The following is a 12,193-nucleotide window of genomic DNA, read 5'->3' as shown; positions in this document are numbered from 1 at the left end:
ACGTGCATACAAAATTTAGGCTGATTGACTAAACAGCTTCAAAACAGCCAATAAATCCCTCAAAGTTTTCAATTCAAAAAGCAGTTATGCATAAATACATCAAACATATTTATACAAATACCCAAATAAAGACCTGTGTACAAGTCCCTTCCCTCAAAGGGATTGAATAAGTAAAATTCCTTTTTATTCTGTTCAATTTCAAGGTTTTTAAATAGTTTTGAGATTACATTCCACAATTTCATCTGTTTTCCATTGGAAGCTGAAACCCAATGGCCTCATGCACGATATATGAAAAGATATGACACTTAGATTTAGTTTACCAATCCCGTGTGGAATGATGGGCAGCAAGACTCTGCCTCTGGCCCCAGTCCATTGTAATTTCTTTCGCTTCAGACAGGTGGTGCCCAGGGCCGGTGCTAGGAATTGCGGGCCCAATTAGAAAAGTGATGGCGGGGCCCCTACTCTACAAAAGTAAAAATTTATGTATGTTTATATTTCGTGTAGTATGCTCGTCTTTAACCCAAAACAAACATTAAATGCTTGATATACTAAAATTTTGAAACTTACTTACCCGGGCGGAAGGATTTGGAGGCGCAGGGCTGAAGGATTTGTCGACGGTAATGCGGTGCGTTCCCCAAAAGTAAAAACTACCCTATAGTTCCTCTTAGAATACAGAAAAGGCTTCAAACGGTAACTCTGTCGCCGCTGGCGCGGGGCCCCCTTAAGGTGCGGGGCCCAATTTGATGAAATTGGTCAAATGGGCTTAAAACCGGCCCTGGTGGTGCCCTACTCTTGAAGGTCCTCCTTAAATGTACTTCACCAAGTCACCTTTGGGCACCCCCATCTTATTTTATCATCACCTGGTGTCCATTCATTTGCCACTCTGTACATCTAGGAGGTGAAATATATGTTCTGCCATTCTCAGACATCTCTCTGCAATGATATCCTGCCGGCACCTCTGACCAGTTCTCTGCACCACTTCTTCTTTGGTGATGTTGACTCTCCAAGTGATGCTCGGGATCTTACGGAGGCAATGGTGGTGTAAAACGCCCTCAACTTACTTGGCACCTTTGGTGTTCTCTTCCATGGCTCCCTGGCATCGATTGTGATTGCTAATACAATGGGGATGTAGAGTCGTAGATTCATGGCCGTACAGATGATGTTGATGCCTCCACTGTGTGGAGTGGATGGAAGATCAATGCTGCTTTGCCAATTCTTGTATGGACATTGGTCTTACTCACCATTCCTGACGATATTGCTTCCAAGGTAGAGGAAATGGTCGACATCCTCTATCTTCTATTGCCCAATGGTGATGGAAGGCCTGTTGCCATCCAGTGACCAATGTCTTGGTCTTCTCGCAGCTGAGGTGTTGACCATCCTTGGCTAGGCTGCTGATAATGTTCTGAGGCACCTGTGTGATTCTTTGGCAAGCAGGGTGCTGCCGTCTGCAATGTCCAGGTCGATTGTGATGTTGCCAAGGAATGCCAACATTTGCACCCACCATCGCCTTTCTTACGGGCCAGGTTTAGAGAACCCCAAAATGCATCATGGAGTTCACCTGATCCATAACTTTGAATAGACTTTGGTTATGGGGAGCACAAAGGCCCACTTTACAGATGTGATGCAACAGAGAACTAAGAGTATTTTTAAACAAAAAAACAATGTTTATTCTTAGCAACTATCAACTCAAATACTCCCCCCAAAGAATGCATTACTCTATAAGTAACCCTTAATCTTTCCTTGCAAAATCCAAAATACAAATACCCTCTTCAACGCAGACATCAGATTTAAATTCTCTACTGAGAGCAGTTATCACTTTTAAATTAGCAAGTGATTTGAAGACATTCCTTTCATGCAGAAAGAAATCAGAATTACACCTAGTTTTGTTGGATGCAGCTCCCAATCTGCAAAATGAAACTAAACACACCCTGTAGCTGGTAGCTCAAAGTGAAACTAAAAACAGACAGCCCAGCTCCACCCACACTCTGGCATCATTGCAACTATTTGATAAACACCCATTTCTTAAAGGTACATCCACTACAGCTATTTGTTCAACACCCATTTCTTAAAGGTACATCCACTACAACTATTTGTTCAACACCCATTTCTTAAAGGTGCACCCACTACAGCTATTTGATAAACACCCATTTCTTAAAGGTGCACCCACTACAGCTATTTGATAAACACCCATTTCTTAAAGGTACGCTCACATGACACCCTCCTCATGACAAAATCAATAATCAAGAGGAAAATGACAGGGAAGCGTAATATAGCCTTGCCGTACTTCTGAGATCATGTAGTCTGCAGTGTCCATGTTGGTCTTGAGGCAGCAGCTGAAGTTACAGAATAAGACTTTGAAGATGTTAATGTATAGTTCTAGGATGTACTGTCTTGCAGTGTATCTTAGTGACTGCCAATTGATGCTAGTGACAATCTTCTTGAGATCAATGAAGTCGATATCAAGTAGCTTCTAATATTCCAGGCTCTAGTGATCCTGAGCACAGAGGGCTAATCATCGCATCTTCTGCCACCCCAACAACCTGCCTGTCCTTCACGAAGGAGAGTGTCTACTCTGCTTTCATTCAGGGTTATATCTCTCCAGTTCTGGCAGCCACCGATGTACCCGTTTTTGACACCTTTAGGAATAGTCCTCACCATCAGTCATCCGGGACAGGTTCTGCAATCTAGTTGTTGTTAATAGGTCTGCGAGCTCTGTTGTGACTGCGTTCTTGCCAATTTTCAATAGCTCCTCTGTGCCTCATCAATCCCAGGTGCTTTGTTGTTCTTCAGGCTTTTGATGCCTCTTTGGAGCTCTGATCTGGCAATTTCTTCCAAGTTGATGTTCAGCTGTTGAGCTGTGGTGCCTTCACTGAACCTGAAAGTGGAGCTGGGGTTGGGCTGGTTGAGAATTCCTTCATCAATAGCGCCCTGCCATCCTTGCCCTTGATTGGTACAGTGGTGTTGCTTCTCACACCAGTCAGCTTCTGTACAATTATGTAGTGTCCTGGAGTCATTTGTGTTGCTGCTTCTTGTACCTCTCTGCCTTTTACCTCATTTGTTCTCCACAGCTTTATCAAGTCTTCTGTACTTCTCACCATCTTCTCGTCTTTGCTCAGTGCTCTTTTCCTGGTACTTCTTTCTCTTAGCCAGCTTTCTTTCATTGATCAACTTCCGCATCGAGACAGTGATCCATCTTTCTTTGTTAGTTCCTCTCCTTTGCCCGATGATTAAGATTTCATTCCCTTGTGTCATGTGAGAGTACCTTTAAGAAATGGGTGTTTATAAATGGGTATGTATATAAATATCTGTAGTGAGAGTACCTTTAAGAAATTAGTGTTTATTACTGCAGTGATGTCAGAGAGTGGGTGGGGCTGGGCTGTCTGCCAGCTTTTTACTTTTGCTTTATGCTTTTTGCTGCAGGGTGGGTTTGGTTTCCTTTTAGTTTTGGAGAAGCTGAAATCACAGCAGGATGTGTATGAATCTCTGCAAGCTTCTGAACGTTCATTTGGGATTTTTAAGTTGTAGCTGCTCTCAATAGTGAATTTAAACCTGATCTTTTTGTTAAAAGGTGTTTTTTAAGTCTTATGGAGGTTAAAAGTAAAGTAAGGATTACTTGGTGTTGTATTCTTTTGGGGGGTTGTATTTGAATTGATGGTTGCTAAGATGTTCACTGTTTGTTTTAAAAAGGTTAACTTGAGTTCATAGAATAAACATTGTTTTGCTTTAAAAAATACTTTTCCATTTCTGCTGTACCACACCTGTAGAGTGGGCCGTGTGCTCCCCATACCACAATCTATTAAAAGTTGTGGGTCAGGTGAACTCCATGATACACTTTGGGGTTCTCTAAACCCTGGCCCATAACAAATTGGGGGCTCATCTGGGATAAAGGTCTATCTATTGGATTGGCTTAGTGAAGTTAAAGACAGTGAGGTGTGAGCATATTGTGGTTGTTTTTCAGGTGTGGTATTTTAGCTTAAGTAGGGAGTGTGTTGTGGACAATGGCTCTTTCAAAGGCTCAGAAGTTTTTGGGGGCGGAGACGGTCACACGCAATGCCTTACGGACAGAGACTAAAAGCAGACTGTTAGATTTGGCAAAAACATTGCAGTTAACATTACCTGACAAAATGCGAAAAGATGAGGTAATTATGGCAATGACTAAGCATTTAAAGTTGCCTGAGATAGAGTCTGACGCATTGGAAATGGCAAAAATTCAGTTGCAAATTAAACAAATGGAACATGAGAAAGAATTAAAGCAGCTTGAATATGAACGAGATAGAGATGAAAAAGAAAGAGAGAGAGAGGAAAAAACTGGTAGGTAGGGCTAGTGAAGTGTTCGCATCACTACCGGAAGAGGTATCTGGAACGTATGAGGAGGTGAAAAAATCCAACTCAGGTGCATATGAACTAGTGCCAGAGCCTACAGACAAATGTAGAAATTTAAGGAAAGAATTTGGTCAAACATACGTAGAGTTTGAAAGGCTCAAACAGAGTAATTTTGATAGGTGGATAAGGGCTTTGAAAATAGACCAAACGTATGAAGCTCTCAAAGAAATTATGCTTTTGGAGGAGTTTAAAATTAAATTCCTGATGTAGTGAGAACTCATGTGGAAGAGCAGAGGGTTAAAACTCTGAGATTGGCAGCAGAAATGGCAGATGATTATGAATTAGTTCATAAATCAAAGCTTGGTTTCCGACTTCAGTTTCAGCCTGTGAGGGATAGAAACTGGGGACATGAGAAATACTCAAGTGGTAAAGGTAAAAGTGATCTGATGGGAGATATTAAGGAGAGTGTATCTCAGACTAAAAAAGAAATCCAGGAGAGTGGAAAAGAAATGAAAAGTTGCAAATGTTTTCACTATAATAAACTAGGTCATGTAAAGTCACAGGTGGTTGAAGAAAAGCACTGGGAAGGCTGACGTGGTAAAACAGGATAACATAGTGGGGTTTGTTAAAGTAGTAAAGGAAAGCCCAAGTAACCGAAGGAGGTACAAAAGATTGTACAGCCTGATCAAGAGGTGAGTGATAAGAAGGTGCCAGATCTCTTTAAAGAATTTACTTGTGTGGGTAAAGTTTTCTCATGTGTATCAGGAGGAGCAGGTAAAGAAGTCACAATTTTAAGAGATACGGGAGCTAGTCAATCTTTAATGGTAAGAGATGAGGAGTTATATAGTTTGGGAAGAATATTGCCAGAAAAGGTGATAATATGTGGAATTGAGGGTGAGAGGAGTAGTGTTCCATTATATAAGATAAGGTTGGAAAGTCCAGTCAAGAGTGAAGTGGTAGTAGGAGTAATAGGGAAACTATCTTGTCCAGGAATACAGTTTATCTTGGGTAATGATATAGATGATTCACAGGTGGGAATGATGCCTACTGTGGTGGATAAGACGGTGGAAAATCAGACAATGGAAGTATTGAAGGACGAGTATCCTGGTATTTTTCCGGATTCTGTAGTAACAAGGTTGCAAAGTCACAGGTTAAGTCAAGAGGAGAAATCCAAGAGTGAAAATGAAGTTGAAGGGCAATTATCAGAAACGATTGTTGATCAGATGGTTGATAAAGAACAAGAACAGGTGGTGGATGAGGAGGGTATTTTTAGTTCAGGAAAATTGGTGGAGTTACAACTGGCACATGAGATACCAATGGGAGGTCATTTGGGAATAAGGAAAAATCGAGCTAAAATCCAGAAACATTTTTATTGGCCTGGACTACATAAAGATGTAGTTAAATTTTGTCAATCATGTCACACATGTCAAGTGATAGGGAAACCTCAAGCAGTGATAAAACCTGCTCCCTTAATACCCATTCCAGCATTTGAGGAACCTTTTTACAAGGGTCCTAATTACATAGAACATACAGTGCCGAAGGAGGCCATTTGACCTATCAAGACTGCACCGACCCACTTAAGCTATCACTTCCACCCTATCCCTGTAACCCAATAACCCCTCCTAACTTTTTTTTTGGTCACTAAGGGCAATTTATCAAGGCCAATGCACCTAACTAACCTGCACGTCTTTGGATGTGGGAGGAAACCGGAGCACCCGGAGGAAACCCACGCAGACACGGGAGAAAGTGCAGACTCCGCACAGACAGTCACCCAGTGGGGAATCGAACCTGGGACCCTGGCGCTGTGAAGCCACAGTGCTATCCACTTGTGCTACCGTGCTGCCCATTGATTGATTGCGTAGGACAGCTTCCTAAAACGAAAAGTGGGAATCAATATCTTTTGACGATAATGGATGTGTCTACTAGGTTTCCAGAGGCCATTCCAGTACCTAATATTACAGCTAAAAAGATTGTGGAGGAGTTACTTAAATTCTTTACTAGATATGGACTACCCACAGCAATACAATCGGATCAATGATCACATTTTACCTCAAGGTTATTCAAAGAAGTTATAGATAGCTTAGGAATAAAACTATTTAAATCAACTGCGTACCATCCAGAATCGCAGGGAGCGTTAGAAAGGTGGCATCAGACATTAAAGACAATGTTGAGGGCTTAGTGTCACAATTATCCAGAGGATTGGGATAAAGGAATTCCATTTGTACTGTTTGAAATTAGGGATGCACCTAATGAATCAACCAAATTCAGTCCCTTTGAACTAATTTTTGGTCATGAGGTAAGAGGACCACTTAAATTGATTAAGGAAAAATTGGTGAGTGAGAAATCGGAAATTACATTATTGGATTACGTGTAAAATTTTAGAGAATGATTAAATAGGTGAATTGGCCAGACAACATTTAAAAGTTGCACAAAATGTGATGACCATGCTCGAGTCCCAGGCTAACCACACGGATCCCCGCCGTCTATGGCAAGGTCTGCAAGACATAACGGGCTACAAGATGAAGGCATGTAAAATCATCGGCTCCAACGCCCCCCTCCCTGATGAGCTCAACGCTTTCTATACCTACTTTGAGCAAGAGGTCAGCGAGAGCGAGCCCACCACCCCAGAAGCCACGGATGAACTTGTACCTGAGATCACCACTGCAGACGTCAGAGGAAGCATTGCTCCGAAAGCTCGTGTTTGAAACAAACCGGTTGGACTTTAACCTGGTGTTGTAAGACTTCTTACTGTGCCCACGGAAAGCCACTGGCCTGGATGGGGTACCCGGACGAGCACTCGGGTCTTGCGCGGATCAGCTGGTGGGGGTATTTGCAGACATCTTCAACCTCTATTTACAACAATCTGAGTTCCCTATCTGCTTCAAAAAGACAACCATCATCCCAGTACCAAAAAGAAAAGCCAAGCAGCGTGCCTTAATGACTATCGTCCAGTGGCTCTGAGATTCATCATTATGAAATGCTTCGAAAGGTTAGCCATGGCACGAATCAACTCCAGCCTCCCAGATTGCCTTGATCCACTACAGTTCACCTACCGCTGCAACAGGTCCACAGCAGACGCCATCTCCATGGCCTTGCACTCTACTCTGGAACACCTAGATAACAAAGACACCTATGTCAGGCTCCTATTTATTGACTACAGCTCAGCCTTTAACACCATCATTCCTACGAAGCTTATCTCCAAACTCCGTGGCCTTGGCCTCGGCTCCTCCCTCTGCGACTGGATCCTGAACTTCCTAACCCACAGACCACAATCAGTAAAGATAGGAAACAACACCTCCTCCATGATCATCCTCAACACCGGTGCCCCACAAGGCTGTGTCCTCAGCCCCCTACTATACTCCTTATATACCTATGACTGTGTGGCCAAATTCCCCTCCAACTCTATTTTCAAAATTTCCTGATGACACCACCGCAGTGGGTCGGATTTCAAACAATGATGAGACAGAGTACAGGAATGAGATAGAGAATCTGGTGAACTGGTCCGACGACAATAATCTCTCCCTCAATGTCAACACAATGAAGGAGATTGTCATCAACGTCAGGAAGCATAGTGGAGAACTTGCCCCTGTCTACATCAATGTGAATGAAGTAGAAAGGGTCAAGAGCTTCAAGGTTTTAGGTGTCCAGATCACCAACAGCCTGTCCTGGTCCTCCCATGCTGACACTATAGTTAAGAAAACCCACCAACGGCTCTACTTTCTCAGAAAACTAAGGAAATTTGGCATGTCAGCTATAACTCTCACCAACTTCTACAGATGCACCATAGAAAGCATTCTTTCTGGTTGTATCACAGCTTGGTATGGATCCTGCTCTGCCCAAGACCGCAGGAAACTACAAAAGGTTGTGAATGTAGCCCAGTCCATCACACAAACCAGCCTCCCACCCATTGACTCTGCCTACAATTCAGCCAGCATAATTAAGGACCCCACGCACCCCGGACATACTCTCTTCCACCTCCTTCTGTCAGGAAAAGATACCAAAGTTTGAGGTCACGTACCAACCGACTCAAGAACAACCTCTTCCCTGCTGCCATCAGACTTTTGAATGGATCTACTTCATATTAAGTTGATCTTTTCTCTACACCTTGCTATAACTGTAACATTACATTCTGCAGTCTCTCCTTCCCTATGTACAGTATGCATTGTTTGTACAGCATGCAAGAAACAATACTTTTCACTGTATACTAATATATGTGACAGTAATAAATCAAATCAAAATCAAATGAAATGGGTAGTGGACAAGAAATCCAAAGTTCGTAGTTTTACCAGAGTTTTAGTTTTGTTACAAGTGGTAGGTGAGCCTTTAAAAGCAAGGTTTTGTGTACCTTATCAGATTGAAAGGAAATTTAGTGAGGTGAATTATGTGGTACAAACGCCAGATAGAAGGAAGACTCGCCGAGTATGTCATGTGAATATGCTTAAAAGGTACTTGGATAGGGAAGGAGAGAAAAAAGAGGAGGTTTTAATGGTTCTAACTCAAAGTGACGAATCAAATCCAGATAACTGTGAATTTGACATACCTCAAATTAAATTGGAAAATGAGGTTGTTCTTAAAAATTGGGATAAATTGTTGAGTTACCTTCCAGAGGAAAATTGAACTGACCAAAAGAGTTATTGATGTGACATGGGCAAGTTTATAGAGATAAATTGGGAAGTACTAAAATGGCTATACATGATGTAGATGTGGCAAATGCTGTTCCAATCAAACAACATCCATATAGACTTAACCCTTTACAATTGGCACAGGTTAACAAAGATATTGAGAGTAGCTTAAAAATGGCATAATTGAAGTGGGTTGCAGCCAATGGAGCTCACCCATAGTGATGGTACCAAAACCAGACAGTACCCAACGGTTGTGTGTGGATTATAGAAAGGTTAATGCAGTTACTAGAACGGACTCTTATCCTTTCCCATGTTTAGAGGATTGCATTGAGAAAGTGGGACAATCAGCTTTTATTTCAAAACTGGATTTACTTAAAGGTTACTGGCAGGTACCTTTATCCGAAAGGGCGAAGGAGATTTCAGCTTTTGTGACTCCAGGTGGTAGATACCAATTCAAAGTTATGCCATTTGGCATTAAAAACTCCCAAGCCACATTTCAAAGGTTAACTAACAAAGTTGTTTCAGGATTATCCAATTGTGAGGTATACATCGACGATCTTGTAATTTTCAACCAGACATGGAAAGAACATTTAAAATATCTGATGGAGTTATTCGATCAACTTCAGGAGGCGGGTTTGGTGATAAACCTAGCCAAAAGTGAATTTGGAAAAGCCCAAGTCACTTTCCTTGGCCATACAATCAGACAGGGTCGAATGGTCACATGGGATGTGAAATCAACAGTTATTGAGGAGTTTCCGATACCCTCTACACGAAGGGAAATAATGCGATTTCTTGGCATGAGTGGATTTGATCGAACATTTGTGCAAACGTTTTGTAGCGTGATTGCTCCACTGATGGACTTGCTGAAGAAACATCGACATTTTCAGTGGACAGCGGACTTTCAACAGGCATTTGACTGCCTGAAAGCTGTGATAACCAATGCTCCTGCGTTGGAAAATTACAAGGGACTCTGTGATCAGATTGAATAAAGAATCTGACTTTAAAGAGAAATGCTGAGGCGTAGAGAAATTAATAGATCGTACAAAGACCTTCTTGTTCAAAGTGATGTCAATCGAAAAGGATTTCAGTTGGAGGAAGTAGAACAAAAATGGACTATATTATTATACCTGTTTGCGTGTGTTGTCTTTTGAAATGAAAATGTATATTTACTGTGTGCATTTCTTAAAGGATAGTGAAAATGTAAAAAATGAAATCATCTTGTAGTTGATGGTTTTTTTTCTTGGGAGGAGGTGTCATGTGAGAGTACCTTTACGAAATGGGTGTTTACTACTGCAGTGATGTCAGAGAGTGGGTGGAGCTGGGCTGTCTGTCATCTTTTTACTTTCGCTTTAGGTTTTTTGCTGCAGGGTGGGTTTGGTTTCCTTTTAGTTTTGGAGAAGCTGACATCACAGCAGGATGTGTATGAATCTCTGCAAGCTAATGAACGCTCATTTGGGATTTTCAAAGTGGTAACAGCTCTCAATACTGAATTTAAACCAGATCTTTCTGTTAAAAGGTGTTTTTTTAAGTCTTATAGATGTTAAAAGGAAAGTAAGGATTACTTAGTGTTGTAGTCTTTGGGGGGTTGTATTTGAATTAATGGTTGCTAAGATGTTCACTGTATGTTTTAAAAAGATTAACTTGAGTTCATAGAATAAACATTGTTTTGCTTTAAAAAATACTTTTCAATTTCTGCTGTAGCACCCCTGTGGAGTGGGTCATGTGCTCCCCATACAACAATCAATTAAAAGTTGTGGGTCAGGTGAACTCCATGATACACTTTGGGGTTCTCTAAACCCTGGTCCATAACAAATTGGGGTTCTCAAAATCCTGGCCCCTAACACTTGCCTGGGGCGGTCGATGGCACAGTGGTTGGCACTCACAGCGCCAAGGATCGGGATTTGATTCCGACTTTGGGTGACTGTCTGAGCAGTCTGCACTTTCTTCCAGTATCTGCGTGGTTTCCTTCGGGTGATCCAGTTTCCTCACACAGTCCAAAGATATGCAGGTGAGGTGGATTGTGCATGCTTAATTTCCCCATAGCACCCAAAAATGTACAGGTTAACTGGGGTTATGGGGATAGGGTGGGAAAGTGGGCCTACTCTTTCGGAGGGTCGGTGCAGACTTGATGGGCTAAATGGCCTCCTTCTGCACTGTGGGGATTCTATGGATAGCTTTTGCACTCCCTTTAATTCTTCTTTTGAAGATTTCTCACTGTTCCTCAATGTTACCCGACTTAATTAGTACTTTGAATCTATTGGAGATGGCCCACTGGAAAATGTGGAGGCGTTTTCAAAAAGAAGCAATGAGGCGCTTCCACCATCTCTCTGGCCGGTGGACAAGAACAAAGTGTGCTCCAGTTCCAAACCTCTAAAAAAACACATGAAACTCAAGCCTCGAATAAGCAAGAAGTACTTAGAACATGATCTAAAATAACATAGCTTGTTTTAAATATGCTTTCAACCAGTAGGTGAGGCTGGAACTAATAAATTACAGCATCCTGAAATATCCTTCAGGCCTCATCCTAATTTCTGTGAAGCTTTCGGCTTGTGCATTTTTCCTTGTATAGACTGCATGAGCAGTTAATACAGTTTTAAAACTTAAAATCTGGCCAATGAACATAGCTGGTTACCCCCTCTCTTTTTCAATTTTATCTCATTAATGTGAATAGCGCTCAGCTATTTCAGGCAGTCAAAATCAGTACCTTTTTTGTCCCATCCAGATAGCATTAATAAAGGCTGGAAATGCCATTTACCTACATGAAAAGCAGCTATTTAATACATAATCATTAACAACTGTAATGAATGTCAGGAAATGTGGTTGAGGCCAGGAAATCTGCTCATTAGAAACAAGTATAAGAATAATCTTTAGTGTCACAAGTAGGCTTACATTAACACTGCAATGGAGTTACTGTGAAAATTCCCTAGTCGCCATATTCCGGCATCTTTTCGGGTACACAGAGGGTGAATTCAGAATGTTCAAATTACCTGACAGCACATCTTTCAGGACTTGTGGGAGGAACCCAGAGCATCCGGAGGAAACCCACGCAGACACTGGGAGAACGTGCAGACTCCACCTAGACAGTAAACCAAGTCGGGAATGGAACCTGGGACCCTGGAGCTGTGAATCAACAGTGCTACCCACTGTGCTACCGTGCTGCCCATAGATACTACAATGGTTAATATTCTGGAAAGAGGCAATGAATATAATGGGCTTGAATGTCCTCCATTTTATACTCCTGTGAAATG

The sequence above is a fragment of the Scyliorhinus canicula genome, chromosome 5 (assembly GCF_902713615.1).
Source record: "Scyliorhinus canicula chromosome 5, sScyCan1.1, whole genome shotgun sequence".
NCBI lineage: Eukaryota > Metazoa > Chordata > Chondrichthyes > Carcharhiniformes > Scyliorhinidae > Scyliorhinus > Scyliorhinus canicula.
The sequence above is the reverse complement of the archived record's forward strand: the minus strand, read 5'-3'. Positions refer to the sequence as shown.